The following is a 27,715-nucleotide window of genomic DNA, read 5'->3' as shown; positions in this document are numbered from 1 at the left end:
GGGGGGAAAATGCATACAATTTATTGCTTTGTCACCGTATGTCCAGAAATGCCCAGTACTGTAGTCTGAACTGTACTTCAGGGAAACTGATATTTTGTGTGCCTTGCTGTTTATTCTTCTATTTATTGCACTTCTAACAGTAGCTAAAGCAGAGCTTGAATTTACCACAAAATTTACTACTTATTTTTAGGTGACTGTTGTTTTGTATCAAATATGGTGCTGCACAGGTGGTTTTGGAAACCTTGCTCACTCCACTGTTTTATAGGTATCCCTCTGTTGCACTGTAGTAATTCATTAATTTGAGTAATCAGAAAGCAGCATCAAAAACTGGGATGAAAACTTTGCTGGGTAGTCTGAGTTGTAGACTGATGAGGTTGAAAAGGGACCTCTGGAGGTCATCTGTTCCAACCTGCCCCACTGAAAGCATGGCCAGTGTACACCAGAGGTGTACAATGATAGTGAGTTTAATCTTTGCTATAATCTCTGGTTAGGGAGGTGTAGAAAGCAAGATGATCCCCCAGACATCCTCCAGGGCAGCAAACCCAGGTGTTTCAGCCTGTCCTTGTTCCTCATGTACTTCAGCCCCCAAACCGCTTGGTGGTCTCTTTGCTGAGCTAGCTTCTGTCTGTCTTAAACTGGGCATTATAAAACTGGGCATGCTAGTTCAGATGAGGTCTCACTAGTGCCGAGTAGAAGCGAATGTCACTTAGTAGGTTTAGAAGGTGCACTGACAGGCACTGCAAGGCAAATATTGTTAACTTAATCCTTCCTACAGCTTGAGATGGTGCGTTTTCAGAAATGTCTATTTTTATTCCTAGATGCATGAGGAACCTTTGACTGAATCTTTTTACCATATAACTGTTTCCAGAAAGGATTATTTACATTGTCTAGCTTGAAATAGACTTCCTAATTTGTAGCCAAACTTGTTTCACACAGCTGCAGATTTAATCAATATACTTCTCTGCTCTTAGAAGTTCTTTTCTGTCTAAATTGAACCAGGTAGTTGCACATCATTTTAGTTGTCCTACTGATGTGTTTTGCCTTCTGTGGCATGTTATACTGGTTTATATTGTATTTCTTCAAGCCAGCCATCAAACAAACCATCCTGGTTGTCTGACTTTGAGTGGAAAAAGTAGCTTTCTGCCCACTTTGTTCTTAGCATCAGCTTTCAATTAATAAATTACTTTGATCTGCATGCAGGGATGCGCTTTGCACCATATTTTAATGTGTCACTGTTAAAATGAATAAAAGTCATGCCAGAATAAATGCTTATGGGAGAAACGTGAAAGCAGGCATTCTCAGAAACAGTGAATAGGGGAACAAAGTGGTGGTGGGGAGCAGAGAAGAAGCAGTAAATATATTTTTGTCCAGGGTGGATCAATCTTCCACATGAAGCAGTGAGAAAAGACACTTTGTCCTTGCTACACGTATCTTTTAGCATATTGCTTGTGACATCTAGCAGGCTTCACGGTGCTGCCAGAGCAGGAGCTAGCTGTATAGAAGCTGTCTTGCTGCAGAGTCCGGTTGATCCAGAACTCAGACCCTTGGCTTAGGTTCAGACCTCTCTTATGGTAATGTTTTTTTTTTCATATGACTTTGATTTTTGCCAAGACTAACTTTAGCTAAAACTTGCTGGGACCTGCACAACATTATTTTTTGGCAACTGCAGCACTTGTGCCATGGGCTGTTGGCAGGTTGGATCACTAGCTTCATTCGTAAGATACCATGGAGTGTTTCAGGACATAAGGACAAATCAGCTTGTGGCCTGTGCTTGTCACATCTGTCTTGCCTTTCGCTTCATGGGAAGAGATGTATTGGGGGTAATTATGTGTAACTGAGCCACTCTTCCTATCTTGTCAATGTTACCTTTTCTATTAATTTGATCAGTGGACACAGATGAGATAAAAATGTAAACTGTGCCTATTTGAATGACTTTGTGCTTCTTGGATTATTTAGATTATTCTTTTAATCTGCCATGAAATTAGTTGTCACATGGAGTTTCAACTAATGCCAGTTTTCTACCTGTTAGAGTTTAGTTTTTTCCCATGAGGAATGGTCAGAAGTTTTTGTAATGCTCCTGCAACTTGCTTTCTGTAGTCACAGGTGTGGGCTTTCTAAACTAGAGTTTGCTCTTTTAAAGCAACTTGTAAAAGTGTGCACTGTTCATGAGACTGACCTGTGTTAAAACTGCAGTCAAAGCCTTGTCCAGGCTGGGTGTGTTTTGTTGGTTTTTGTGTTGGGTTTGTTTTTGTTTTTACTGTAAAAGTAGCTAATGTCTACCTTTTTTTTATTTTCCTCCTTAGTTTGCTTTCATATCAGCTTCAGGTAAACATCGACTTCCCCCCCCTCTTTATTCTCATTTGAAGAAAAAGAACATCCACAGTGTTCATGGTTATAAACTTTTAAAAGTTTGAAACTATTAAATGTATTTCTTACAGAAACTTTGCTGTTCAGGAGCTTCTAAAATAACACTGGAAGTAAAAAGGCTTATGGGCTACGATATTAGTGTAGCTAGTGGTGGTACTTTCTGCTTCTTTTTATTGGATATCATTTTTGTGGCTCTTATTTCTAACCTTACTGTTGAAACAATATTTATTGCGGGTGTGGGTCAACTAAAACTCACTGAACTTCTAGTAACATACTTTTTGGTTTGTGCATGTGTGCTGGTTTTGGCTGAGAAGGGGTTAATTCCCCTCACCGTGGGGGGCGGCTGCCTTTCCAGCTTCCCGCGCTCTGCCGCGTGGCGGGGGGGTGGGGGGGGCTGGGAGGGGCGGGGCCATGGCGGGGGCGGCTATCCCCGACTGGCCAATGGCAGGTTCGTTCCATACCACGTGACACCGTGACCAGTATATTGGGGAGGGGGGGCCGGTTGCGGCTCGCGGGCGGCGCGGCGTCGGGCGGTGAGTGGCTGCGGCGCGTGCGGTTTGTTTCGGCGGTTCGTGTGTCCCCTCCCTCCCCCCCCGGGCTTTGCGCCTCTCGTTGTTCTCCTTTACGTTGCATTTCTGTTGTTGTTTCTTTTAATTTTCATTATTAAACTGTTCTTATCCCAACCCACGAGCGCTACCCTTCTGATTCTCTCCCCCATCTACCGGTGGGGAGTGAGCGAGCGGCTGTGTGGGGCTGAGCTGCTGCTAAACCACGACAGTCATTTTGGCGCCCAACGTGGGGCTCAAGGGTTGGAGATAACAACAGCTGCTGGTCACAGCACCGTGTTGTCCTTTTTGCAGTTGGTGTTAAAGATCGGTGTTGGTTTGTTGAGTCTGCTGTGTTCTGCTGTGATTAGTAACGTTTTGCCTACGAGATTTGTTATACAAACACTCGTTTTCAGCTTTATCTGGTATTTGGGGTGTTTGCTGAAACCGTTACTGTACTTCGGATACCACCTTGTTGAGGCAATTAGGAATTATACCTCCTCCTCTGAGAGACTTTATATGGAGGAAATACAGAATAGTATCTTTGCAACTTTGTTCTATGATGTTTCTGCCTCTATTACAACAACCTTTTTGTATCTTGAACATCCTTGGGTGGTTAAGGTGCACTTACTGTTAGTTTTTGGGCATGTTGTTTTGTTTTTGACTAAGCGATTTAAGAATATCACCCAGAAATCTGCCCCGAGGCTTGATAGTTACGAGTGGCAGGGCATGTGGGATAGCATGGGCAAATACCTAGGGCAGTGGGCACCCCCAGTGTTTTGGAGTTGCACCCCGAACAAGTGCAGAATCCTAAAAAACTAGTAGAATATTTGGAGAAAGTGTATTGTTGTGCTGGGAACTCCAGAGAGACACAGATAACTGCAACATGCTGGGGTCTGGCCCATGCATACCGAGCCCTGCTCAACAGTATTCAGTGCTCCCAGGGGGAAGAGAAGGTCTCTGCGTTGAAATGCAAAGTGACTGGCACTGTAGGCAATCCAGCCCTGAGGACAGGCACTGCAGCCACTCAAACCCCCACAACAAGTACTGGAGCTGGCTCAGAGAATCAGCCCATACCAGTATCAGTTGCCCCCATACACAAGATGAAATATTGGAAGCGGACGTCAACTCGTTTAAAATGGGATGATGAGAAAGCAGGGCTGTCACGGGGAGAGGAGGAAGAAGTCATAAATGAAATAGAGACCACCAGATCCCTGTCCTTGGGTGAGTTGCGAGATATGTGAAAAGATTTCAGCTGTCGTTCAGGTGAGCACATTGCCACCTGGCTGCTCCGATGCTGGGATAACGGGGCCAGTAGCCTGGAACTAGAGGGAAAAGAAGCCAAACAACTGGGATCCCTTTCTGGGGAAGGGGGCGTTGACAAAGCAATTGGAAAAAACCCACAAGCCCTCAGCCTCTGGAGGCGACTCCTGTCTGGAGTGAAGGAAAGGTATCCCTTTAAAGAAGATGTTACATATCACCCAGGAAAATGGACAACTATGGAGAATGTCATCCAGTATCTAAGGAATTAACTGTGCTTGAGGTGATTTATGGTGACCTGGATGATCAACAGTCATCCAAAGATCCAGATGAAGCCCAGTGCACACGACCCATGTGGCGGAAGTTTGTACGGAGCGCACCGACTTCACATGCAAACTCATTGGCAGTGACGTCCTGGAAAGATGACGAGACACCCACGGTGGCAGAGGTGATTGATAGACTCCGGGATTACGAAACGAATATCTCTTCCTCGCTCGTCTCTGCTGTGGAGAAACTATCCCAAGAGGTCCAACAACTCAAAGAAGATATGCCCCCCGGGGTTTTGCACCTCTCATTGTTCTCCTTTACGTTGCATTTCTGTTGTTGTTTCTTTTAATTTTCACTATTAAACTGTTCTTACCCCAACCCACGAGTGTTACCCTTCTGATTCTCTCCCCCATCTACCGGTGGGGGAGTGAGCGAGCGGCTGTGTGGGGCTGAGCTGCCGGCTAAACCATGATAACATGTAATTCATAAACACTTCAGGAGAAAGCAGTGCTGCATTTTAGGATGGGGAGCCTTAATTTACATGAAAGGGGGGTAGCTTTTTATATGGGGACTTGCAGAGGTGTTATTGTTTCTGGTGAAGGTCTGTCTGGTGTCCTGGATCTTGAAATACAAATGTTATTGATGAAAATAAGAGGAAGGGAAATAAAAAATATTGTTACTTCAGACTTGTCTTTCCTTTGTGTGAACTGTTTTATGTTTGTAGGACTGATGTAGGACTGATAAGACTAATAAAATTGTAGTATGGTAAACCTGAATTATTTTTTCTATCCTCGCCACTAGCTGCATTATTAAACTTTTTTGTTGTTGTTGTTAAAAACTGCATCTTCTAAGTGGCAAAATATTAGAATGGCTAGAAAGATTTATGATTTGTATCCCAAGTCAATCTTCAGCTGGAGGGGGTGATTAGCGTATGTGTGGAAACTATTCTAAAACTGCTTTCTGTCATTGTTTTCTTCTAGGACAGTGGTCTACACCAGATAAACGTTTAGTATATGTCTTGATTGGAGTATGTGAATTATTAAGTTGGCTTATTTTTGCTTTGGCTAAGAAGGTTGAATCTGAAGATCTTGCTGCCTGTATTTGCATTTCAGTGTATACCAAATGCAGGTTTAATTATGGAAACTAAATCTGCTTTAAAGCAATTGCAGCCAAGGTGAATGCAGTCCTGTTTCCCTTTAGTTCCTATCTTCCCAACTGGTGAACTGAGAGACATAATCTAGAGTGTAAATTTGTTTTCGTTTTTGATTTCCACACCCTCAATAAAAAAGCCTCAGAAAATCCAAAACACCGCCCTCCCTCCCAAAAAGCTGACAGGAAAAAAGAGAAATTTCTGGTAAAATGCCTGTCTGTCTGGGCAATGATACGATGTGGTAGTGCTGCTCTTCCTGTGCCCTTGTGCTTGTAGAAGGCTGACTGTCTCACTGACAGAACATGCAGTGCTCTTACCAGGGAGTGCCTGGAGAGCGGAGGCTCCCAGGCTGTGACTTGCTTTTCACAAAGTAGTGAATCAGCATGGACTAAAACTGGATGCCTTCCATGTATGAAACTCTAAGGGATTCCTGTTTTTAAGGTTTCTTACACTTGATCATAAATTTGTATTCTTAGTTGTTTGTGACTTCATACTGATCTAAAATCAATGGAGCAAATAGGAAAATTGGTTTAGTGCTGCAGAGCAGAAGGCATTAGTGGAGCATCGGTAATTTTTTTTTTTTTAATTGCAAAGGGAATATAAGGTTCTGTGGGGAGGTAGTCAGCATTGCTGATGCATTTAAAAAAATGTTTTTTAAGCTAATGCTTTTGAAAAGTTGTGTGAGAATTTCTTCAGTTAATGGGTTTCATCCTTTTTTGACAATTCTTTGTTTTCACTGGTAGGAGACTACGTGATACAGAGTACTAGCTTGATTAGGCTTTATTTTCATGTGTTTTAGTAGATAAAGCAGGGACTGTTCTTAAAAGCTAAATTCCACTTTGCAGAAGTGCATCCACACTAAGCACTGAGTAGATCAAACAGTAATTATCTGAACCATTGGCTAATGACCATGGGAAGAGGAGAGAAATTAATGGGCAGGAGGAATGTGCTGCTGTTGAACTCTAGACCTGTACCAGGTTCTTTTGGTTGAGAGCCTTTACTAAGAAAAAATGCTACTGATTTGGCATCCCGCTTTCTAGTGTCACTGTACTGATCACTGCATCTCCTGAAAGGTAAACCTTAACTCCAGCCTGCAAAAAGGAGATGTAAAAACTGATACTAGAACACGTGTTCCAGATACAATCACATTTCCAAATTTTTAAATTAAGGCTAATAACAAACATTGTTACTGCTTGTTATTTTTGTACTTTATTGTGATAATGACTTTCAGTTAAGCTGTATGTAAGAAGCTTCTTGGCTGTATATGTTTGCTGGGACATAAACATTTCGTTTTTAGAATTTACTGATTCATAGTTCTAGTCATGTGTAAAGTAAGAGGGAAATTGAGTTACAAAACTTAGAAGTAGCTCTGTACATCTAAGGCTACTGCTGGACCACTGCAGAGAGACCTTGGCAAAGGTCACCTTAAGTATCAGAGGAAGGTTAACTAGGGAAAAAACCTAAATGCCAAGCACAAACTTATTTTGGCTAATAAACATGGATCTGGCGAGTTCTGTCGTCTTAAGGTGTCTGTTCCTTTAGCAGAACCAAATAGTTCAGACCCGTTACTCCTCTGCCTAAGTTACTGTTGTTACAATGGGATGCGAATGGGTGATGTTTTCAGCAGGCAAGCGTTCAAACTGATTGTTCAGCTAAAGGATGAACTTGCCGGAAGGACGTTTTGTATTTTAAACAAATTGCACAAATTGATTCCTTTTGTATATCTAAAGGAATAGTGAAGCATATGGTGTATCCATAATTGAACTTGCCATAGAGTCTTATTAAGTTTAGCAGTTCACTCTGTGAATTCCTTATATGGTTACGACTGTGACTAAAATTTTTCTTGATAAGGTGTTTAGAAAAGAAAACAAGTTTAGAATGCCTACTTTGGAGAAAAAAAGGGGTTTGGTTGGTTTTTGGTGTGGATGTGTGTGGTATGGTGTTCTTTTTGTTTGGGTCTTTTTTGTGCATGTGTGTGTCATGATGCTGTTGCCCTAAAATCAAACCTCCAACTTTTGATTTATTTTAGGTGAAAATTATACTTTGGATGTGATCAGATAATTACTCTGAAAGCCTGAAGACTTTGTTCGTTGTGAACCTTCAGCTATCTAAAGGAATTGATGAGCAGGGTAAGAATTCACTAACTTTGCATAATATACTTTTGAGGATATTTGGCTACTGTAATATCGAATGTTCCACTTCCTGCTACAGAAGTGGAGAGAACAAAGAAAACTATGAAGGGTAAAGAGCAGTCAAAACCAGTCTTCTTCCATTCCAGCCTAAGGTGAAATATCATCGTTCTGAACATGGAACATGATAGTGGTAGACATGAAGTGCTTTCCACAGTACAGATACATGGTGGCAGAACACTAAGCTTGTTGAGGAAAAAGAGCCAAATTTTTTGGTGCCTCTTTATTTTGAAATCTAAGAATAAAATGAAGTGCCATGTTGGCTCTGAACCATTTTTTAAACTGGTTCTAGTGTATGGACGTCATAACTGTTACTGAGGAATAACTTGAGGGAGTTGCTTTGGGTTTGAAATATCCTAGAATGTGTTTAATTTGAAAAGCTGCTTGTTTTTCTTGTCAGATATTAAAAGTTTTGCCTGATAATTTCTTGGCATGCAGTAGAAACCTCACATTGAGAAGAAGCTTGAACAGAAGTGGGCTGAGAACAAAACCTGTTTCTTTTGAAGATCCATTCCACAGTGTATAAATAGTTAAACCATGTCTGGGTTTTCTGTGTTATTTCTCATGACTTCTTTACCTTGATAGCTGTAGGCGATTCATTGTAACAGTTTCTGACCTTTTGTTCTTGTGGGCACTACGTGGTTAATGGACTCAAAAGTAGAGTGACTTTTTAAAAAAATGTAAGAATTTAGCAGGGTCTTGATAGACAGGAAGGATCATCCTATGGCAAAATTGACTTAGTACAATGACTTTACACCTTAAAGTTCTCTTATTTCTGCCAAGGAAAATGTAATTCCTGCAATGCTAATGTGGATTTGGCTTAATTTTTCTTTTTAGACATGAAGAGTTTCTGTGCATGATGTGGTGGAGCAGGGGAAAGTAATTTGCTTGTGTGCAGGTGTGGTTTTTTTTATGGTTCCTAAAACAAGGACAGCTGAAGGAAGAGTAAAGGTGGCTTTAATATACACTGTGCAGTTACAGATATTACAGATATGTAACAATAATTTAGGTCCTCTTTGCTCATTGCAGGTTAGAAAATTATTAAAAATGTTAATAATATCTTTCCTTAGTGCCTTCTTTTGGGGACTACTTAGGCTCTTCAGTGTAATGAATTCAGTTTTTCTTCCCTAAGATGGTTTATACTTTGTCTTTAATTGTAGCTTGGACTGTTTTTTTGATAAAAAGGTATTTTGTGAATTTTCAGAGTTTCTTAGGTAATTGCTACGTAATCAAAACTATACAGAAATATCCCTTGTTAATCTACTGTGTGCCAAATAGCCTTCTTTTCTGAATGGTAGTGAGCCAATCTTATGGGCCCAAAGGAGCAACGTGTGGTTAAGACAGAATATAGGGTTTTTTTGGTGGTGTGTGGTTTTTTTTTTTTTTTATTTGAAAGCTCTAAGCTCATATAAGCACCTAAGACTGAAACGTACTTAAGCGCAGGTTTTGGAGGCAGGATTTCACTCCTTCGCTGTTTTGATTTTTGAGAGATGTGTCTCCCAAATCTGTTTGACACCCTAGAAATATACTTAACAATGAACTAGGGTGCCTTACATGTCGGATCTACACCTGAAACTGCATTGTGACTGGCCTGTTTTACTGATGGTGAGAGCTTATGGAACTGGCTTTCTGCTCTCTGCTAGATTCTGCTTCAGGGCCTCCCTCCCAGGCACGTCACTGCTGCACAAGTCATTGAGTAGTTTTGCTGTGTCTCCTCCATCTCGTACATGCTTGCACTATTGAGAAGGCAGTAGAAGGCAAGAAGCTGCACCAAAAGATTTGCTCATCAAACCACATTCTAAAAATAGTGTTGTGACTTCAGGTGTTTCTGGGTCTTTATATGTTGCCTTCTCTGAAAGACCAGCAAAGCTAGTAAATATATTTTTAAAGAGTAGCTAATCGAAGTGGAAAAGGAAATCTCTTATCTGAAAATCTCAAAGCTGGTATAACTTCTACTTGTAAAACAAAAAGAACATAGGTTGTAACAAATGCAACTTTGAGTATAGTGCAGCTGCTGTCTTGTTCTGAGAGAATTCACAGCCACAACAGTTCTTACCTAATTCTTTTGATTTTATATCCTTCTGCAATGAGGATGTTAATTGAGGCTGCTGTGGGTCATTTTTGGACACTAGAAACTAACAAAATCTTTTCTTTACGCAATTAGCAGCTGTTTGAGAATAATGTCGTTATGTTTTAAGCTGTATTTGAAGTCTATAGGTGACAGATTCCTTGGTGTGTCCCCCCCCTTTTTTTTTTTCCCGTTGGGGGTGCATCACTCCTTTAATTTCTGAGTGCAGTTCTGAGAGGGGGGAGGGGAAAAAAGTCACCTAAACAATATCAATAGTCTGAGGTATTTATGAATTTTCTGTGTTTCCGTAATGAAACTTATTGTTCTGCCTTTTTTTCCTCTTCTTCAAATCTGTATTACGATGGCAGGGGTGTCACTGCTGGCTCTGTGCATGGCAGATTGCATTCCAACAGGTGTGTTGTTTTTGTTTTCCCGGATTTTTTTTTTAACTCAGTATGAACATTATACTTTACATCAGTATTTCAGTCTAGTTGGAACAAGTTTAGCTTAAGTAGTGGTTGAGTTGTGGTTTTGATGGAATGATTGTTTGGCAAGCTTCATCCATAAACACTCTGGTGCTTTCAGCACATAATATTTTGGGGCAGCCATAGTGCAATTGCATAATCTTAAATTATGTGCTTTACAAATAAGAGATGTTTATAAGGATTGAATGCAAGCCTTGAGCAGTTGAAAGCTTGGGACATAAAAAAGAATCTAACTTCTTGTCAGTATCCCAGGCTTTATTTTAAGAATTTCTTTTTTTAAATTTTTTATTAAATGCATAGTTCAAGCTAATACGAATCTTCTGATGATACAGGAATGCGTGGGATTTCTTTCAGGTTTGTAGGGGCTCCTTAATGAGGTATGTTGTTCATCTTTGGTTGCTAGTCTGTAGTTTCAGGTGACTCACAGCCCTTGTGACATTCCACACCCCTCCCCTGCCCCAAATGGTGGCTAGAAAACTTTGCTTTATTAAGAGAAAGACCTGGTAGCATTCAGGAAATGCTGAATAGCATAGGTACTGAAAAATGAGAGAACAACACTTCTTTTGGTAATCTGAGAGTGACTTAGGTGCTTAGTCAAAACTGTTTTACATGTATCATTTTAGGGGACTGTTAAATCTAAGCCTTAGATACTGCTAAAACTGTACTTCACAGCTTCCCCTGACCCCTTTTTTTTTTTTTCTAACATGAGGAAGAAAATGTAAGAAACAGTATATTACAAGCAGTTATTTTTACAGTGTTCTACTAGCTTCATGACTGCCAGCATTGGAGATGACAGATTTGGGGTGTTATATTAAAGTGCCTGATTTTCCATGGATTCGCTTCTTGAATCGAACTATAATTCTGACCTTGATGTTGTCCTGTGGTCACAATTACATATTGTGGAGAAGAAGATGGCTCTTAATCAGAATTTAGAAAGAAATTTTTCTTGCTAGGATTTCACCAGTCCTTGTATACCATGGAAAACTATTTCCTGCTTGTGTTCATGACTTCAGCTGTCTCTTTTTTAATTTTATTTTTAAAAGTCCATCTAGGGCCATAATTGTCCATAAGTTTTGTTTGTATAGACGCTGTGTTGTATCTCTGTTTGGCACTTTTTATCAAGTTCATTATCTTTTTGTACAAAAAGTGGGTCACAAACAGTAGTCAAGAACAACTGTAATGGTATGTGGTGACAATGTCTGTTTTGTTTTCCTTTCTAAAATATCCCAATTCTTTTCACTTGTGTTTTGATGGTGTAAAGGTGATACTTTCAGTGAAATATCCATTATTCTGACAAATTCTGAATCTGAATCTCAAACTTTTTAGCTTTGCAAAGGTTACCAAAGTTCCTGTATCTGTCAGTTTACTCTGTGCTGATGCATATGTTCATGAGCATAGGCCCAAGTGTAGATGCTTGAGAAAAGATGATGCACCGATAACCTCTTCCCTTCTTTTTCTGTCCCCTGGTCACCATTTAAAACAACTTATTGCTTCAGCTTATCTCCCACTTGGTGTTTGTTGATTGATTATAATTTCCAGGTAATTTTTCTGTGTCTCATCCTGTAAGAATTTGATTTATTTAAGACCCTTTGGTGAGACACCTTGCTGAGAGTTTCTAAACTTCCATGTGTATTCTCGAACTTTTCAGATGTATTGCATTGAATAATCTTTTTGTGCTCATTGTCTTTAGCAAATCCTAAATGGTTGGACTTCTCTTTATGAAAATTGGAGTGCTTTATTCCTTATTGTAAAGAAAGATGATGTTTTGCTTTGAACAGGCGAGTAAAGTAAGATGAATAATAAAGAGTAACTCTAGCAGAGCCAAAAGGCACACCTTGTAGTTGTGGCAATGGCATGAGATAACTCTGAATGCGTTTTAACCTGTTGCTTTATGCTGCCTTAAACCCAAGCTCTGCTGCACAGTAGAACTGGAAATATTTGAAAGACACACGTTCCCTGCCAGTTGTGAGGCAACCACGCCCTGACTTGTTTGCTACACTTATGAAGGTGCATTTTTAATATATTGTAAACAGTTCCTCATGGTTGCTGTGTAATAAGAAGCTGATTTAATGAAGTTTCTAAAAGGAACAAGTATTTAAATCTCAGCTTTGTGTAACAGATTCTTTTGTTTGAACACTTTAAACTGTTGAATAAAATATGCGACTGCAATTAAGTTTAACTGTGTGTGTAGTACTGTGATACAGCTGAGGCAGCTCTTTGTGCCTGTTCCCTGTGCTCAGGCAGCGGGGAGGTCTCCCAGGGTGCTGCCTTCCCTGAAGGTTCCTCCTCACCCCCTCGCCCGCTGGATAAATCAATATGCTGCAGATACACAGGTGTATTTTAGACCTGTCAGTAACTGGCTGATAGTCAGAGCTGTGCTATGTAGAGAGGTAGCTAGTATGCATTCTTTGAGAGCCAGTATGGTAATGTGAAATAATCATTTGCACTAGGTTTTGAGGATATCTGAGAGGCATCATGTTACATTTCAGATAGCAAGGGGAAGATGCTCAGAATAATTCTAGTCTGTGCGCCTTTAGAAGTATTTCTTTGAGACTTCCAAATAACACATAAAAAATGACATCTCTGGCTGGGTTCTGGGGTGGCAAAATACCAAATACAGTACTTGTGCAGTAGTACACGAACAAAACGGTTTCTGACAGCGTCTCAAGTGATATATGTTAATTCTAGAATGATATTCTGGAAAATCATGTAACAATCCTAATGTAATTAGTGTTTCATGGATTATAATGTTCTAAGTTCATTTTGTTTTTGAAAACTAATTGCAAGTACAGTATGAAGCTCAGTGATACTTCTGAGAGAAGTCTGTTCTTTTGTATTGCAGAAAAAAATTAAATGACTACAAGATAAGCCGAACAAACCCTCCGAAGTTTCATGTTGGTATACACAAAGAGAAAATCCTCTTTTCTGGCCTGTTCTTGGGCATGAAATCATGGGAATAACAAGGACACTTACTGCTTTTAGTTGTACCCAAATAATGACCTTTTTTTCTTTTGTGGTCATTGCTTTCTACAAAAGCATCTAGTCTTTTCTTTCTAGGTGCTTTTATAGTTAGAAAATAGCACCTGATGGAGAGAATACGTAATTGTTGTTTTCTCAGGATGTGTTCCCCAACATAATTATTGCTCAGTAGTAGAATAAGGAGATCTTTTGTAATATACTAATCGTTCTTCCATCGTTCTATAGGTTCCTGTGGTGTTTCTTTTACCAGTCATGTTACCTTGAAATGAATTCTTATCCCAAATTGTTGCAGATAGTCAGCAAGCATACAGTTTTATTTCTGAAGTGTTTTGCTGCTATAAGGGGTCAGTCAAACTTCTGTGTTCTAGTCCTTGATCTGCCATCAAAAAAAATGGCAGTTCCCATAAAAATGTGCCAGCTCATAGAACTGCTGTAAAGTGGCAAATGTGGTTCTGTCTGAAGCCTGAAGAAGGTCGGAAACAGTATAACTGGATGTCTTTCTTCTGTGCACTTGAATGCCTTCAGTTTACCTGCTTTTATGTTTTGGTTACTGCTTGTCCTTTACTACTTTAGACATTCCATACCCAGGTAGGTCCTGGGATTCTGCTGTAGTTCAACAGATGGTAGTTTAGAAGGGTTGGTGGTTTCAGCATCTAAGAATCTGCCTCAGCTGTTATAGATGAGGTGGTCTGCTGGTAAATGATAAATCTATCCATGAGACTTGAATATTTTATTATTAAGAAAGTGTGGAAAAGAAAAACCATCTACCAAAAAACTTTTACAGGTACATTTCTGTAATTAAATACTAGCTGTCTTGTATCTACCTTTTATTTTGAAATTGATGCTTACAAGGTTCTTGTAAGATATTCATTGCTGCTAACTTGCTGTGCTGATACGAATTGTTAGTCTTCACAACTTGTGAACAGGGAGGTGACGTGTAAACAGCGAGCTGACCATAAACTGCAAGCTGTCCATAAGGAACTGAAAATAATCTGTAAGGATAGTCTGTGAATTATTTACTTCAGCCAGGAAGTTACTGGGAGGTGAAATGGTCCTTCCAAATTACCTGGCTACAATTATTTCTTGAAACAGAGCAGCTTTTGGTAATCTGGGAGAATATGAAACTTAAGAAGTTACGTGCTATTCCTGGATTTTGAGTAAAGCCCTACTATTATTGACTAAATATTTACTGTATTTTCATATGCAAAACCTCCCCCCATGTTATAAATAGCAGTACTACTTTTCTGCTATTTATTTTTTGTTAAACATTGGGGGAAGAAGTAGAGTGTGATATGACTAACCTACATTAAAAAGAATTGAAACCATAGTTCTATAGTAGTTCTTCTCTGATAAAAGAACAACTTAAATGTATTTCTCTTTATTGGAATTAGCTTAATGTAAGTAATTTCCATTACGCTTCTACAATAATCTGAGTTTTAAAAACAGAAGCAGTATTATTTCAGTATGCCATGTTACTGTGTGTAATGGGCTGCAATAATAAAACAAAATCCTGATTTTGAAACTATATTCAAGAAGACTTTTTGTAGCATTTGGAGTCTTGTGTGCCAATAAAGAAGTTTTAGCAAGCATTTGTAGATGAGGAAGACATTAGTTAATGGATTTGGCAATAAAAATATTTTGAAATGAATCCTGGTAGTCTGAGGCATCACTGACACATTCAGGAAAACAAATAAATATAATGTATGTACATGTTTAATTGTGAATAAGACCAAGCCTCACTAGGTATGTGATCATGGCAGTTGAAACTACATGGGGTTTAGCATTGGAGTTGAAACTCTGTGGGCTGCCTGGTGCAGAACAGTATTTAATGAACGGTCCTATTTCTGAACTTCCCTTGGCCAGTTGCAGTTGGCTAGTGAGGTTGAAAGATTTAGTATAAGCATTTTTATCTTTTAAAACTACATATTAAATTTTAGGGATAGCTTATAAAATTCTGAAATTGGGAAGTTGGTAAAACAGAAAATAGCGTGTTTTTTCTTAAAACAGTTTTGAAGTAGTCCCCTTATTAAAAGACATATAAACATGTAAAAATCATAACTTGAAGCCTGCTAAGCATACATGACTCTTCATCTCCACTGATAATCAGGAACAGCTCTGATATTTTAAGGTCTCATCTATATACTGTACTAAGAAAAGAAAGCAGCATTGTATTCTCATATTTCTGGAAAGCTTTCACTGTCAGATGGATTTAAAAGCAAAACTGTTGCCGTGACCAGTTAATGTAGAATGGTGCTATATGGCCAAAGATTACTTATGTTGTTATTTTTGTTACACTCCATAACAAATTATGTTGAGATCAGTAATGGTGGTAATTCCAATTTTAGACTTGGTTCTTGTTTCAGCCTTTGCGTTTCTAGTGTAGGAGAGGTTTTATCTGAAGCTTTGAAATGGCTGTAACTAACAGCCTTGCAAAAAGTTTTTCTTATTTCTGAGGGAGAATTTTTAAACATCTTTTAATCTTGAGTATGCAAATAGTTGAATGATTTGTTATAGTGATTTTTATTTACAATTGTACATTTGCTCTGATTAATGTCTTATATTTTGCCAAATAACTTTTATTTTATTGATGCCATTCACTACTTTAAAAACATAACCCATAAGCAGAAAACTGATCTTTCAAAAAAGTGTTATGACCTTTTAAGTCCACTTACTGCCACAGAATAATTGCATGCAAATATATGGATATTTACACAAGGAGGTTTTGAGTTGATGAGAGTTCTATGTGGATAACAAGCAGAAGACTGTGTTAATGTGTCATACAACTGTGCTGCCTGTGAGTGTATACTTTGGGCTTTCATTTATTGCCCTAGTTTATAACTGACTGGCTTCTCTTTGGGGGGAACACAGTCCTACATTTTGCATGGCAAATTTTTTTTTTACTTTGCACTGTAGAGTCAAATAGTTTGATCCAGATTCAGTTATCTTATAGGTGCATAAAAACCAGCTATGAATTTAAAACAGCAAAGTTCAGTTAACAAAGAGAATGTGGGCTTTTTTTTTCCTACCAGCTTCTAGCAGAATTATAGGAAAAAGAAGTAATGCAAAACAATGTGAGACCTTGGTTCACTTGCTAAACATTATTCCACCGAGACCAGCTTCTACATCATTATAACCATGTATATTATTATAAACATACATAACTATGTATTTTATATATGTGTATATGCATGTTTCAGGGTGCTTATGGTCTTCATACTCTAGAAGAGAGTTGCTGCATACTGTATCTATAAAAGTTATTTACTCTTATTTGGATTATGAGTCTATTTCATCAAACCAGTCTGTTAGTTCCTGAAAATAGTATCTGCTCATAGAAATGTTGAGTAGCAAAGTCCGTTTAATAGTTAAGCTTGCAGCTACATGGAAGTACTGGATTTCAGGGAATAGAAGATGGTGTGCCTCTTACTGTGTTTCATTTAATGTTTCTATACACTGCTACTAATGTTCCTATTAGAAGTATGTTACCCTGCAAAAGATGAGCTGAACTGAAAAACTTTTATCACTTACTATGCATTTATAAGGGAAAAAAATTAATGGACAGATCTCCAGTGCAGTTCTTTTTATCCTTTTTATGAACCGGTCTTTCTGCTCAAGATACAATTCCTCATCTGTTTCCAATGTCAAAGGATAGACAGAGAGCTTTGAAAGCAATAATTACTTAAAGGCATGTGAAAGAGAAATATCTTCCACTGGAATCTTCAAGCTATTTTTGCTCATCCTGTCCATGAGTGGTTTTTGTATTTTCTCCATCCTTTAGTGTTTTTTTCCCAGATAAAATTGAAGTGCAGGGTGATACAAACTCTGTAAATTCTTTCTTTTGAGTTACAAGGCCTTTGAAGGCTTCAGTTACTCATTAAGAGAAATGAATTTTCAGAGTATGAATTCTGATGCTTGCATATATTTTATGTACTAGACTTCACTTTGGGGCAATATTTTACTGGCATCAGCCACCATGTAGCACAGAGCTGCCTTGTGAGGAGCACTGACTCCTTTGTAGCCTGCCAAGAAGCGTATGTGGGTTGGCAGCACGAATGCCATCCTTTTGGATGAAATTTTTTGATGCCAGGATTAAACCGCAAAAAGTGAAAGGAAAAAACAGTATTATCGAGTCTGTTATTTTTTTAAAAAATAATTAAATAAGTTAGTCTTTCAGTATAGAAATGCCGAAAAATAAAAGCAAACAGTTGCTTGATGTTTCTTTGCATGTAGACACTTTTCCAAAACATTTTGAAATTTGTGGGTTGTTTTAAAAAAAAAAAAAAAAAAGGACTTTTCATTAGCGTGCTGATCAAGCAGGAAATTTTGAAAGTGAATGTTATCTAGTTCTATTAAGTTCTTTGGCTACTGTCTTTAAGTAGAATTTTAGAGTTATTAGATGCTTTATAATTGAGCATTTGGTTTCCTATCTCAGGAGGGAATAATACTAAAGTGATTGTGTTCCTTGAGCCAAAGTTTTGTCGTGGTTGTAAATGCACTTACAGTTTGTGAGCGCAAAAGATGGGGTGATGGGCAAATTGTGTAAGTTATTTCATGAATGCAATGGGATTTGAAATGTCTGAGGATATGTTTTCATTAAATATCCTATTTCCTACTACATAGTTTTCCAAGATTCTGATTTTCCTAGTGGAAACCTATTGTTCTGAAACCATGAGCAAAAAAAGTAATTTAGCTAAAATTTGGTGAAGAGTCCTAAAATTAAGTTGCTGACCTGTATTGAAAATGAGATCTGATCTTTGTGGTAGGTAGGTTACAGAACTGACTGATTCCAGACCTTCTTTGAATGTGCATCGTGTTCAAAAGGCAACTCCACAGCATGTGCAGTTGGAGAATGCCCTGCGTAGTTTTGGTTTCAGCCAAAGATAAAACAGGATCCCACGCGTAAGGTGAGGCTTCATGGTATAGGCAACCTAAAATTGCACTGCTGCTACATACTGTTTTTCTGCTGAAGCATTCTACTTGCCTTTTTTCAGTAGTACTAATATATTGTCATGGAGACAGTGAATCAGATCTGCTCATGGATCTGCACAGATTTTATTTTTTTGACTTCTTTTGGATTTTTTTTTTTGCTTCTCATCCACAGCACCAAAGTGATCCAACTTGCTGCTTGCTACATACTAGTGTGGATACAAGGGAGGGTTGAGATTGTGTGGCTGAGACACAGCATCTTCTGCCAGGCAGTGTTGGATGGTCCTAATGCAGTTGTGAAACTTCAGTGTTTTACTCCTTATGGTGTCAGAATTTTGCTTTTGCATATCTTCTTAATATGGTAAAATAATCTAGCTATATAAAAATTAGGTCTGTGTAGTTCAACTGTATTCTGAATTCTGTTTAGAAAAAGCTTCCAAACCCTGAATAGCTTTTTTCCTTCCTTCCTTTTTCTCCTTTATAAAAACAATCTGAACTATTTTCTGCAGTTTTGTTGCATCAACTTCCTTTCTGTGTCTGAACATTATTTCCAGAAAGCAGAGAACTGTGACAAGTTAGTGTATTTTTTGATTTAAAAGATCCCTAAGACAAAAAAAGTTGTATCGCTGTTAGGGCCTACGCAATTGAAGTAAAAAACAAAAAAGTTTGTTTTTCATTTCGAACCAGTGGTAAGCACAGCATATAATCCCGAAAGGGGTCTCCTGTTTTGTGATGATGACAGTGTATTTTTGAGGGATTGTATTCAGGTAAAAGTAATGTAGAAGAATTGTATCAAAATTCTAATCACTTTTGAAAGGCGCACAGCATTTTCTGCATATTTAATTCTTTATTTTCTTCATATTCCTGTTTGGTGTTTTGTTTTGCTTGTTACACCTCTGTAAAATATTACTGTATTACGCCTTCACTAAACAGTAGATGTTGCTGTTTATAAAATGCATTGTGTAACTTGTTTGTTCCTTGGCTTCCTTATGGAAAGGATGTCCTGTATTTGTTTAGATTTGTGGATTGCCATACTTGCTTGTCAATTTTGTGATTGCCATTGCATTTAATATTCTCATGCTTTTTATCTTACAATAAAAAGATTTGATGATAGTGAGTTATTGGACTGTTCCTCATTACAGATGATTTGAAATGAGAGCTATACTAAAACTAGAAGTAAATGTGAGGTTTAGTAGATACTTCTGAAATGAGTAGTGTGTTAGACTTGGGGGAGGTGTTTAGAATGGGCACACATAGGCTGCGGAAAGAAAGGTGTAAAGCAGAGAAAAAGTCACAATATGTAAGTATGGTTAAGGGAAGGAGACTGCTGAGGTGACCAGGACAAGTGGGTGCAACAGTGTTCTGGCAGTACTGGATGTGCATCCTCCTCCTTTCCTGTGTGTACTTTTTTTAAAAAAAAAAAAGTGATCAGGCTATTCAGTAGAGCTTCTTTTAGGCACCAGCTATGCTCATTTGGAAAGTAAGAATGGCAGAATGTCTCTGGGTTTGTGTTGGTTTCTCTATCCCTTGCTTCCAAGTGGGTGGTTATCAGGAAATCTTGCAGTCCTGTGTCTGGTAGAGATAAGAGTAAAGCATGAGTGCTGGGAAACAGTTTAAGTCACTTATGTGAAATTTAACTTGAGATTCTGCTTTAGAAAAAATGGCCATATGCTGAAAAATGTCAACACATGTTCATAGAAATGAGTAATTATGAAGTGGAACTTGACTTAGTCTCTCTTAATATTCGTATTCATTTAAAAAAAAAAAAAAGTAAAGTCACTTTAGAAAAAAGTAAATTGCTGGTTGGTTTGTTGAGCCCTTTAGATAACCAAGTCTTGTGGTTGATACAGAAAAGCACGTTATTGGGCTGTGAAATAGAAAAGATAGGGATGATTTCTAAATGAATATGCTAAAAATAATTTTCCAGAGTGTAGAATTGAGTGCTGCTGTGAAGATGGTGCAGATGCTCACAACTGGATTATTGAACATAGTATTCTTATTTTAAAAAATGGCAGTGAAATGTGCTCAGTCACTGGTGCTGAATGCACTGTTGCATTAGGAATTCAGTTTTGTGTCTCAGTTTAGCTACTGCTTATTTTGGAACTGGAGGCAAGAGGTTTGCTTTTGCATAGTAGCTCACTCATAATTGAATGCATTTTCTACGGGTATTATGAGACTCTGGATAAGGAGCAGTGAGGAGTGAAATAAGGTTTGGATGCTTAGGCTTGTTCAGAGACGCTTGTATTCATAAATGTTTCTTGTTTCCTTGGGTTTCTCATGTCGTATCATGTGTTAACTGCATTTTGATATATTATAAGAAGTATTTCTAGACTCAGGTGGCATATTGCATCTTCAGCTGCAGTGCTAGCTATTTAATAATAGCTTGGACTATAGTGTAATGGATGTTGTAAAATTTATTATGTGTTTTTTAGTTTTATTAATTTGTTCATCTTCTTTGTCAGACACCATAAAGAAAAGGGTGTTGCCTTTTAATTTTAAGTTTAATATCTAGTAAATTACTTTCAGACATGTGGTTCTTTTAAAAGTATAAAACACTATAGAATGGTGAAAAGGAGAGTTTGTCTATAAAAAGCTTTATTAGGAACTACTTTCTGCCTGTCTTGGGAAAATTTTATGAAGATGGGAGGGATGATGTGGTTTCAAGTATTGGCTATTTTCATTAGTGTTACCCTACAATTCATGTTATACCTTTTGTGCAGGTGAGAAAGATGTCTACACCTGTTGGTGCATGCCATCGCAGTATAACTTCCCTAATTCTTAGAGAAAACCACCATTTTGAGACAGACCAAAGGTGGCTTTGAAAAAGGCCCTGTGCTTATCCCACCACCAAATAGTTCCCCCTGCCCATCTTCCCAGTTTCAGCCGCAGGGATTGTGCGAGTCCTGGCTATCTAAGATAGGCTGGCTTGCCTCTTTGCCTAACCTGCCTGGCTGATTTTGCCCTGAGTAAGTTAGGTCTCACTCGTGTCATCCTTGGCTGTAATCAAGTAGTTTGGGATATTAATATCTCGACTTAAGCTGACCATGTACAAAACAAGTTTGTCGGGGACCTGGATTTGCTTGCCAGGTTTGGTTTTGTTAGATTTTTACTCCTCTTTTCTGCCTTGAGTAGGTTCTCCTTCAAATGTCTGCTCTGTAGGGCACAACATGACAAACAAGGTTGCTTGTATTATATGCAGAGGTGACAACAGCATGTCTAAGGAAGACAGCAAAGTGCCTTGTTTTCAAAATACAACCTTTGTCTCCTACTGTTTTCACATGCAGGGGATGGATTTGATGTTCCTAATTATTCATTTTATGTAATGTAAATTGATTAATATTAAAAGGGTTCATAGAATGGCTTGGGTTGCAAGGGACCTTTAAAGGTCCCCAATATTCATCAGAATATTGCTGAAGTGGAGCCTGGGTTTGTTTGTTGTACAGACGTGTCTTCATTGCAGTGTGTTTTCAAGGAAAGGAGGGGGCTGAAAGCTTAACTTTCTTTTCAAATCAAGCTAATGTCCTTTGAGGCACGTTCAGTTCCTGCAAATCTTAACGTGCATTCCTGGGCTCCAGAGCTTGTTTTAGCCAGACTGGTTTTTAGCAGCACTGGTGTTCAGATGTAATTAGAATGCTTTGGGTAATATGCTTTGGTCCTAATACAAAGAGAACCCTGCAGCTTATTTGAAGAACAGTTGCTCTGCAGTTAGATTGGTCTGGTAAACAGTTTTAAAGTGTATGTTCAAATGTATATGGTAAATGGTTTTAGAGCTCTCTGAGGGAGACCAGAAAGAACACCCAGGTGAGCACTGGGTACCACAGCGGCGAGGAATAGATACACAGGTTCTGGTCGAGACATGGCGTTGTCTTGGATCAGGTCCTTGTCTGTGAGTCGTCTTTATTTGGAAAGATGGAAAACTAGTATTTCTTTTATAAGGCCTAAGTAGATGTTTGTGAAAAGCTTTGAGAAGCTTTTGATTAATGACTGTATGTAATATGTGATTATATCACACAGAATAATAGAGGGTAGGAGGAGAAGAGTTGGCAATGGAGTTCTCACAGCATTGTGAAAACTTAAGGCTTTGTTCTTTTTCAAATGCTGTGTTTACATTTAAACATTATTTCTGCTGCTTCCCCCTAATCTTTAGCTCCCCCAAAAGAATAACAAAACAAGAAAGAAGCATATCTACTTTAAAAAAAAAAAAAGGAAGAAAAAGTGTAGGGCATCTGTGTGCAGTTTTGGCTAGTGGGGCTTTTTTTATATTTAATGCTTTTGTCACATTCTGCTTTTACCAGCATTTGCAGCTGGTGTGTAGCAACTCAGTCCATGAAAACATATTGCCTTTTTGTGTTCCCTTTTCTTTTTCTAAAGGCACCAGTAAGTGGTGAAATTGTTTACAGACTTTACAGTACCAGTTGCTTAACTTCATAAAAATGTAGAGCAGTGTTCTACCCCTCTAAGCTTAAAATTGAGTGGATATTGGTTTTGAACCTCAGATACTGATTCCTGGACTGCCCCCCTGCCCCAATTTTTTGATCTTTATTTACCATGGTAACCTCTTGGCTGGAGTTTTTTAGTTGCTTTTACCTTTAACATGTACCTAGCTTTATTTTTGCATCAGAAAAGGAGTTCCTAAGCAGGCTCATCTGAGGAGCTGGTGGCTGTGGGTGACAGAACCTGGGCTGGAATTTGGTAGGAAACTTCTTGGGGGTGTAGTGGAAAGACTTGCTTGGGAGGGGCAAGGACACTGTGCTGCGGAAGCCTGCCAGCAGGAAAGCAGCAGGCAAATGGAGATGGCTGCTCTGCCATCCATCGCGTGCCACAGGGCAGTGAAGTGGATTTGTTAAATGTGCCATCTGAAATAAGAGCACTAGGTGGAATTCTTCCTGAAGAACTTCTGTTTCAAATTTTTTTGTACTTTTTTAAAAAAAAAAAAGGGGGGGGGGGTGTAGCCCGGTGGGTGCAAATAATATGCTGCAGGCAGAAGCCTGTGGGAGAGGTTAGAAACTTACCTACCAAGGTGATGACCATGGGGTACTTCCCTCAGCAAGAGTTCTGAGAACTTGAAGTAACACATGGTTTTTCAGCTGAATGTAGAAGGCTAGCAAGCATTTAACATGCATGCTAGCATTTTTTGTCAGCAGTAATGCTGGAATAGAATGAAAAACAGTAATAATGGGGAACTGTCCTCTTATGGGAGCTTACATGTGGGAGGCTTGTGATGAGCAGGAGGCTCTTGACTTCAAAAGTTGTCATTGGTGTAGTTTGAGAGAAGAAACAGGTAGCTTTGGTAGAAGTATTAACTTATTCCCAAAAGGTCTTGTTTTTAATAATTTTACATCCGAAGTTGGTGCCACTGAACAATAAATTCTTGCTTTCTCCAAGAAATTTGCCATTGTGTTTTTGAGAAACATACAATATTACTTTTTATATTGTATTTAAACAATGCCTTTGTAGTGGGTGAAGAAATGAGACAGCTCAAGTATATGAGCTTCTTGAAAAGCAGAAAAAAAACCCCAAACCAAACCCTTCACCTTCTTCCTTAGTACATCAAAATGCACTTCACTTCAGACAAAGAAAATTTTAGTTTGGTTGCTAAACATTCAGCTCCATTACAGTGGCACAGTTTCACAGACTGTTTCTCAGAGGGGCTGAGGCTAAGGGTAGAAATCCTGTCATCTAAGCACGTATTGTGGTTGAAGTGGAGGCTGGTTAGGCAGTTGTAGAATGTAGTTTGGCCACATGATTAAGTTCACAAAAGTCTAAGTTACAGTATTAGACTTATATACGTGTGTGAAAATGTTTCATTGGCATTTTAGGTTTGACTGCACTCTTTCTTCAGTGTGTTAATAGCACTTAAAATAGTTAAAAATAAATTTAGTATGCAAGAGACCATTTAGCTGGAAGACACACCATTACACTTTTTTTTTTTGAGGATAAGACTCCGTTACACTCTATGTATCTGGCAATACTTCTGCAGGCCTGTATGGTATGGAAAAGATGTAAGACACTTTTCTGCTTGTTTCGAAGATATTTATTCCTAGATGTCCATATTCATATATGTGTCTATATACTCATATACATATATACTCATATCTATCCAATAAATACAATGTGGAATAAACACTTTTCTTAACAAGGAAAATGAGTGGTGAAACAAGAATTTAAGTAACTACAAAAAATTAAATGGAAAATGCAACAAAAAAGGAGGAGAGTATGAGGAAAGTGGAGGTAAATTAGACTGTAAAGGCATGGCTTGAACTCTTGTAAAGAAGGCTTTGTGGTCAGAATATTTTTTTTTTCTTTAGGGTTGTGACAAGAGGGCATCAGCAGCAACAGGGTTTCTTCTCTTGCATGAGCTCCAAGCTTTCCTTAAAACCATTATAATAGTAACACACTGCCAAGACCTGCTGTTCCTGCTATGCTATCATTCTTATTGCCTACACAGTTAATGTGTTGAGGGGGTTGTAGATTTCTTTCAGGTGGAGGTGAAAAAGGATTCCAGGGTAGCTTCACATTTTAATCCATTTAAAATTTTTCCTTTGTTGCTGTAGGACATGGTCTGCTTTTTCTTAACAAAAAGTACATTCAGCTGTAATGGACTCAGTCTACTCCTGGTGGAATTGAAAAGCAGAGTGTGCTCTGTGAAAATATATAGGTTTTCTATGGTAAGGAGATCTTGGTCAGTGGCAGGACAATGTTTACAGTAATTACAGGAAAGAAAAGGCATATTAATTCTTGATGAAAGATTGGGCTGATATGTTGAAATTGTTGTATACAGAGACCAAGAGTAATTAACAACCCACATTTCAAGTCATTGTACAATTGTCACTGGTGCCAAAGCTCAGAGGCTGGTGGCCAAGAGACAATTAGAAGTTTATCACTTACCATTTCATTGAGTTAGCTTTCTACTTTCTTCCTGACTCTTGCTATTTTTTTTTAAACTGTAACGATAATAAATTATGTGAAACTAAAATACTTTATCAACCTGTTCATTTACACTGTAATTCTTGGCTTCCTTGCTCAGTGCTTTTTCCTTTTCTGGGAAACAATCAAAACCGAAAAAGTTTTCAGACAAGCTTTATTTAGTTAACTACCAGAGATACAGTGCTGTAATTTAAATGTTGAGTTTCGTCAATTAATATAGTCAATATTGCTTAAATCTAGCTGACGTTAGCGTAACAAAATAATTATGTACCACACAAAAACAAATGAGTTGCAATTATTTTTGGATGGGTTAAGTCCAGGTTAAGCAGAAGTAAGACAATGGACATACAATGGAAATGGAAATACAATGAAAATTATTCAGTTTTGGCAACTTTAAGGTAAAATTTGCTTTGGAGTATTTGCACTTCTTTTTCCCTTCATGATGTGGAACATAAGCTACTTATTTGATAAAATGGTAGGAGAAAATGAGATCTGTGTGTGTCAGCTACTTGGTAAACGACAACAAACTTCAGTTTGGGCAGTGGCGATGTCTTGGGGCAATGCCAGAGAACAAAACCAGTAAGATGCAACAGAAGGTTTAACGCTTCTTGTGTAATAATGAAAAGTAATAAGGTTATAAAACTGAATTGTTTATACTGAAAGGCATGCTTCCTTGTAAACTTGAGCAGTTTCATGGGCCAAAATTCATGTGTACCAAATAATGCCAAACAGGCTTTTTAAAAATGAAATGTTTATTACACATTAACAGGAAAATATTAGATTTTCCTCATGAGCAACATGGGTAGTATTGATACAATTTTAATGTGCCAGTTTTCTTCTTCACGGTTAGAAACTTTCTTGGGCCCAGTTGGAAAATTCGTTACTTCTTTTTATTTAATCTTGTAGTCTTTTGCTGTTTTCTGAAATTGAAATGTAATAATATTGTCATAATTTAAAAAATGAATCTCTTACTAAAATCCAAGCCCTGAGTGCTACTCCGTTGAAGCTACTATCAGAACAAAAGCCTGAGACTCAGTGGAGTCTGGGAAACATTGCGTTTGTGCCCTCTGAACGTAAGTCAGAAATTTTTTGTTTTAAAGATGACCTTTCAGAAAACTCCTATGGAATTTGGGCTTGTGCAGTTTTAACTTTCTGATTTGGAAAAAAACGTTGCTGCTTGCTCTTTTATAAACTTTTTTTTTAACCCTCTGTGTGTGTGTTGTATGCATTGGTTTCCTCCTTTAAGGGTTATGTGCATCGTGGAGTCTGTCAGGTTTTACTTTTAAGTGATATCAGAGAGGCATATATATATATGTTTCCTCATAATTTGGCTTGTTAGTTGGAGATAATTAGAAACCCCATCCATAACTACTCCAGTACCTCATCTTTCCCCATTCCTCCCTCCTCACGGTGTTAGCCTGTGTCTGACTTGACACAGTACAGGTCAGGTAAGCCAGCAGAGAGGTAACCCAGAAGGACGGGGTGTGGAGGGGACAGAAGTTGTCTCTCAGATTGCAGCTTGGGGTGATAGTGAACTGTTAGGTAATCTGGCTTGAGTTTATTTGAGTTCCCCTTTTTAGGGGGGTGTGTGTGGATTTAACTGATATGTCTTTCAGTTTGTTTTTGTTTTTAATGTCTTTTCCAAGAGAGGGTGGTAGAAATAAGCAATGAAGACACTGCGGGAAGAGGGAATCACAGTTCTCTGTCATGATGGGAGCTTGAAAACTCAGGGGTCTGGCGTTACCTTTATTTGCTTCAATTATTACAGTTCACAAATGTCTGAATATTGCTACATCTTGCTAGGTTTCCTTTTTGTGTGTGCATATTTTATATATATATATAGATAGACAGATTTACATATAATATATATATAAAAATATGCCATAACTTCAAGGAAATATCACCTGCCTTCATGGCACCAGGGCCAGCAGAATATTTTTTTTATAACTCTGAGATGGCATGTGAAAACTGGGCTGCAGCAGTATTACCATTGAACTATTTCACTAGTACTTCGATTGCCTGTTGTTTCATGAGCTATCACTTGGCCAAATGACTGCCAGCTGTGCGTTATTTTTGTGTATTATTTGGCAGGCAATAGACCCTTATAGAGGGGGCCTGTGTGGGAGATGGTGATGGGGAGGGGAAGTCTTCGTGGAGATGAAATACATATATTTATAAGTTCAAAGAATCACTTCTTGTAAGCGTAGGCTAATCTGTTATTTTCCTGGAGGGTAACCTGGCTTTCCCTAGTTAAATGGAATTAGCCAACAGTGTTGATGGGGATAAGCTCAAAACAATATGAAAGTTATATAGCTCTTTTTAAAGGTTATGTTCTGATGCTTATCTAAAACTGTTGAAGCATGTAGTCTTTTTTTTTCTTTTGAACCTCTTTAAAAATATATTCTCCCACTTCTGTGAAAGTTTGTGTGTGAACAGTCCCCATGTGGAGTAAAAAGCCTGAAAGATAAATAGGACAGCTGCTACTTATAGCAGAAGGGAAAAAAATGTGCTTTATAATTCTTGCATACATTTAAAAATCGGTTCACTGGGATTTT

General features: G+C 38.3%; 1 protein-coding gene across 5 annotated transcripts in view; it reads left to right on the top strand.

Moving 5' to 3' along the window:
• Positions 1-27,715, top strand: part of SIPA1L1 (signal induced proliferation associated 1 like 1) — a 232,340-nt gene that overhangs the window by 16,889 nt on the left and 187,736 nt on the right. For 4 of the 5 annotated variants that reach the window (XM_075105743.1, XM_075105742.1, XM_075105739.1 and 1 more), the window contains exon 2: positions 7,619-7,718. The exons of the other annotated variant lie outside the window; for it this stretch is intronic. The gene's annotated coding sequence lies outside the window, so the exon portion shown is untranslated. The remainder of the gene's footprint in view (positions 1-7,618; positions 7,719-27,715) is intronic. 5 annotated transcript variants of the gene reach the window in all.

Source organism: Phalacrocorax aristotelis, chromosome 10 (assembly GCF_949628215.1).
Source record: "Phalacrocorax aristotelis chromosome 10, bGulAri2.1, whole genome shotgun sequence".
Classification (NCBI taxonomy): Eukaryota; Metazoa; Chordata; class Aves; order Suliformes; family Phalacrocoracidae; genus Phalacrocorax; species Phalacrocorax aristotelis.
This window is presented reverse-complemented; position numbering and strand designations above follow the sequence as displayed.